Raw genomic sequence first — 6,000 nt, 5'->3', positions numbered from 1 at the left:
AATCCATATATTGTTGCACAACTTAGCCAACTAACAACATATTAGTGCGTCCAGGAATCATCCATTTATTGAAGAAATAATTGAAATTGTTGCAGCCTATAAGCCTCATGCATCCCATGATATTAATTATTTGACTGCAGAACCCTAACTCAATGTGAAATATAAAGCCATATTAACCCCTTGAGATTTTAGAAAAATTAAAATTCCGAACATCCTGAACTAATATATAAATTCAAACAATATGATGCCAAGTTTTAGGTTCATTACCTAACCTTTAGAAAATAGACATTGTGAACAAAGTATTCATTCTTTTACAATTCATATTATTCAATTATATATGTTTTGCTATTGAAGTTGGGTTCATGCCCTTATGGTTAGTGCAATGAGACATGTGATTATAAGGATGGAGAAAAAAATTATAAAGGAAGAAAGAAGTAGAGAAAAAAAATGCAGAGGAGAGAGCACTACTGGAGAAGAAAGAGAGAGCAAAAAATATGCAGAGGAAGGAAAGATAGGAAACAAAAGAACCCTGATATTCACCAAACACCAGGGTAAGCATGTGCTGATTAACACCCGAATGTGAGAAAGCCATATTAGGATGTATGAGAACCAAAAACAATTAACCTACATAAATAAAACTTGAAAACTTAATTATAATGAATATGCAATTGTGCAACGTGTTCATAGCATACAACTAAACTAATCCGAGACACTAAAAATGAATAATATAAAATTGAATGAACAAAAGTATGGGTCCTACACCGAGAGGACTCGAAGATGCCGATGTGGGAGTGCCTTGACGCCAGGATTGTATGCTTCGAATCTAAGTCCTAAGGGGGCACAAAACAAAATATGAGTGGACCAAGTTGATATATAAGTAGTAATAAAATAGTTAATCTTTAACATAATAACTCATAGGTTTAGAAAATTCGTGTAGCATAATAATTAATAGGTTTTTCCGAAAACCCTAGCATGCATAAAACTTCATAAAACATATATCATATATAGTGCTTAGTAATAGTAGCACAAGGCATATATATATATATATATATATATATATATATATAAACATATATCTTCATTCGCCCGAAGGCACTACATCTCCCGGCAGAAGCCAATATAAATATCTTCCGGCCAAAGCCAGCTACAAATGCCTGGCCGAAGCCAATCCAATATAAATATCTTCCAGCCAAAGCCACCTATACATGCCCGGTCGAAGCCAATATAAATATCTTCTGCCCGTAGGCACCAACCAAACGCCCGGCCGTAACTAATATAAATATCTTCTGCCCGTAGGCCAATGTTCTAGGCGCTGAACGGCCAGTGACCGCCGTGATTAAGTCCTAATCGGTCACAAAATCAGAAAGCATATTAGGCAGACGACTGGGCGGGATTAGGTGGGACTAGGCTAGTCTAGGCGGGCATATGTGGAGAACGCCAAAATCTCAAATTTTTCTTTGTTGCAGACCCCAGCGTCGCGAGGAAGAAGATGAAGTTCTTTGGTTTGTTTAATTGCACCGTTTTATCATTAAGATGGTCCCCACCATCTTTTCCTTTTACTTATTTTTAAATTCTTTTATTGTATTTCACTGTTGCTGCCAGTGCTAGGTGCAGGCCTAGGATTGCATGGAAGACCTGTGCGAAGTTAATAACTTAGCAAGCTTTTTTGGGGGTTAGTATCGTAATTTAATTGGATATAAAAGCAATTTGTAATTTGGGCGCCTTTATTACAATTGGTCAGCCTTTTTGGGGGTTAGTATCGTGGGCTTTTTGGTTTTAGAATTTGTAAAGGTCCTTTAATGTACCAAAGCAATTTGCTTTGTTACAAAATTAATTGCACACTAAATAATGTTTACCATGGGCTTTTAACAGTTAAGTATCTTACATTAATCTATTTCTTTAGTTTCCTCCTATTTTGCATTTTATGTGGTTCCTACAATACTCCTCACTATGGTTATATGGTATATATGTTTAATGTGTTTTTAAATTTTAGACTTGTTGGATACTTCTTTTTGCATTTTATCATTCTTTTATTATCTTATCCATGAATTTCATACAAGTATAATTTTTTGTAAGTGTTAATATGTACTTATTTACAAGATATACAAGAAATTTACCTAAATCCGCCTAGGCACCCGCCTAGACTCCGCCTAACCGCCTAGGCGCTAGGCGCCAACCCGCCGCCTGACTAGCGCCTAGCATTTTTTAGAACCTTGCCGTAGGCATAGAACCCTTCATTCGCCCGTAGGTTCCTACAGCACCCACCCGAAGGCATATAAGTATCAATCGCTCGTAGGCTCCTAAAGCACCCACCTGAAGGCATATATAGAAGTATCATTTGCCCATAGGCAGTAACATTCGAATAACCACTAAGTAAGTACTTAAAGACATTAACATAATATTTCTAATATCTATATATATATCTATCTTAATTGGCGTTCAGTAGCTAAAACGTCATATCGTAAAACCTATTCATAGTATATAGTCATCAATCATATATACTATGAAGAACGTAAAATCGATAAAGCATGAATATCATAAATCGTAAATTCAATTTACTCATAAATGTTTCATGAAACGTAACCATTAAACCATGTTTTTCATGTATGCATTTCTAATAGTAAAATCGCCATTTTAGAAGAGGTCTACTCACCTTACACCGTTGGCGAAGAGCCGTGCAAACAAAGGTGGACGGAAATGCCATACACAATTGTACCTAAGCACATAAAGGTACCAATTAACAAAACTATACTAAAACGGTTGAATTTCAGGAAACGGACATCATAAACGGATTCAGGATGTTGAAAAACAAAAAGAGGGACCTAGAGTACCCCCACATGCTGCCATGGGGAGGCAGCCGGGACGGTCATGCACCACCATATGCCGATTTGGGTTGCCAGAAAAGTCACCGACGCCGCTGTGGACGGCGGCAGAGCACAATACCTTTGGTGGAGGTATGTGTGCTCCACGCGCCAGCCAAGACCTGCGCTCACGCGCAGCCTGGGTTCTGGGATGGGCCAGTTATGGGTTTGGGGTTAGGTTTGTTATGGGTTTGGGCCTAAGACTTAACTTGGGTTTTGGCTTAGGTTGTTTTTAGGGTAGTTTTGATATAGCCGCTTCTATTTTTAATTTCTTGGATTAAACATCTGCTCCTTTTAAGAATTTAATTAAACATTCTTCCTACAATTAAGGTGCCACTTATTTTATAAGTAACATCTTTTAATGCCATATTACACGATTTGCCATTATGATAGACCTTTAATTAATTAATAATTATCATGTTAATATCCCAAATCTCCTAAAATGTAGTAGATTAGTTTTAAAAATCTTAACACATCAAACCTGATCTAATTATGCTTCTAACGTGCATTTTATACCTAACTTCGCACCATACAAGTAATTAACGTGCTATCTTCTTCTACAACCATTAGCAATTTTTTCATGTCATTGCTTTCCTCGATTGGCCGATCAAACCCTCTTTCGTTCTCCCTTGTTGGTCATATTCATTTCCTTCATATTTCATTTTTGCACACCTCTTGATCTGAGTATCCATATCAAAGGGAATGTTTTTGTTTTAACACACTTTTTACCCATCTTTCCATTTTTTTCACGTACCATGGTACATTTGGGAACTATAATTTAGTGGTACGTTTTCTTTTAAAGGATAATTTGGTACGTTTCTGTCACATCCCGACCCGGGGTGGATCACTTCCCGGGCCCGCTCCACCACCGTAGCACGATATTGTCCACTTTGGGCTTACCATTCCCTCACGGTTTTGTTTTTGGGAACTCACGAGCAACTTCCCAATGGGTCCCCCATCATGGGATTGCTCTAGCCCCCTTCTCGCTTAACTTCGGAGTTCCTACGGAACCCGAAGCCAGTGAGCTCCCAAAAGGCCTCGTGCTAGGTAGGGATGAGAATATACATATAAGGATCACTCCCCTGGACGATGTAGGATGTCACAATCTACCCCCTTTAGGGGCCCGACGTCCTCGTCGACACACACGCGGCCAATGTTAGGCTCTGATACCAATTGTCACATCCCGGCCCGGGGTGGATCACTTCCCGGGCCCGCTCCACCACCGTAGCACCATATTGTCCGTTTTGGGCTTACCATTCCCTCACGGTTTTGTTTTTGGGAACTCACGAGCAACTTCCCAATGGGTCACCCATCATGGGATTGCTCTAGCCCCCTTCTTGCTTAACTTCGGAGTTCCTACGGAACCCGAAGCCAGTGAGCTCCCAAAAGGCCTCGTGCTAGGTAGGGATGAGAATATACATATAAGGATCACTCCCCTGGACGATGTGGGATGTCACAGTTTCAAACCGATATATTGGTACGTTTTAAGTTAGAATGGGTACATTTCAATTTAGCATCGGTATGTTTCAAGTTGTTATTGAACGTTTCAAGGTGAAATGTGTACGTTTCAATTTAGCATCAGTACGTTTCAAGTTGTTATTGGTATGTTTCAAATTGACCTGAATACGTTTCAAATTGATTTCAATTTAAAATTCACATTTATATATGGGTACGTTTCAATTTAGCATCGGTATTTTTCAAGTTGTTATTGAACGTTTCAGGTGAAATGGGTACGTTTCAATTTAGCATCGGTATGTCTCAAGTTGTTATTGGTATGTTTCAAATTGACCTAAATATGTTTCAAATTGATTTCCATTTAAAATTCACATCATATATTTCATGCCGAATAGCACTAATCTCAGTCCAAAGACTTCAAACTCATCCTTTTTATCAACAACTTTTATATTTCAATAATAAGTTTATGATGCGAATGAGCCAACAAAAGGGGTATAAACCCTGACGCCAAAAAAAATTTCAAAATTCAAAGTTTATAGATAATATTGGTGATTTAGTTAATAGCCATTAATAATATCCCTAAAAAAAAGGTATAAATCCTGACAAGCTAAAAAAATTCCCCTTATCAACTAAAAGGATAAAGTAGGAAATCAACATATAGCATTTTTATTTTAAAAAATAAACTAATGACATGTAAATAAAATAAATTTAAAAATAATTAGGTGGACACTAGTTAAAGCGTCTTAATTAATCAAATTTTTAGAAGAAACAAATGTTTAATAAAAATTATGTAAAAAAAGAGCGGGAGATTCTAATTTTCTCTTGTTTTGTTTTCATTCCCTGAACTTGATAGTCTTGTAAACACGAGTTAAAACGCATTGGAGTTATCTAGCTAGCATGTCGATTACTTGTAGATTTTTTTTTTAATTTGGCTTGTATATTTGCTGACGCTGTTGTGGAACTTAAAACCCCTTGGAGTTGGAGACCTGGAGTACACAGATTAAAAACATCACACAACATTCTTTAATAAATAGACGGTTCAGGTTGAATTTGAAACTATTTATGAAAATACATAGGTACATATTTGATATCGAAGTCGTCATTATAGAAGTTGTGCTTATAAATTATCTATTACAAGTACAAAAGAATACAGTTAGACTCTAGTTCTAGATTTGGCAGGTTTATAAATAACACGAAAAATTCAAATTCAAATTCCAAATTGAAGTTTAACAGGTCGAGTGTTTTTTAATTGGTCGACCCGTTAACACTACAAGAAAAATGGCCTATGGATACAAAATTGAGGACACAATTAATTATTTTGTGGGTAACTAACCAATTTTACACACAAAAAAATTGTATTTGTTTCCTTTGTATAAAGGCACTAATTAATGTGCCCATTCTTCTACAAATTTGGCACAAATATATTTTCAAGACATCATTATAAAAATAATGGACTCAAATTATCATTTGTGCCAACATTTTACTTCTAAAGACACAATTATTTATTTTTTATTATTTTTCAAATACTTAAGGCCCACACATACCCCACTTTCTCTGCATTTCTGTCTCTCTCAGTTAACCCACCCACACCCCACTTTCCTCCTTAACCCACCCACACGCCACACCTCACTTCCCTCTCTCTCCCTTTAACCCCTCCCTCTGTCTCTCTACCCAAATTCTCTCT

Source organism: Pyrus communis, chromosome 15 (genome assembly GCF_963583255.1).
Source record: "Pyrus communis chromosome 15, drPyrComm1.1, whole genome shotgun sequence".
NCBI lineage: Eukaryota > Viridiplantae > Streptophyta > Magnoliopsida > Rosales > Rosaceae > Pyrus > Pyrus communis.
The sequence above is the reverse complement of the archived record's forward strand: the minus strand, read 5'-3'. Positions refer to the sequence as shown.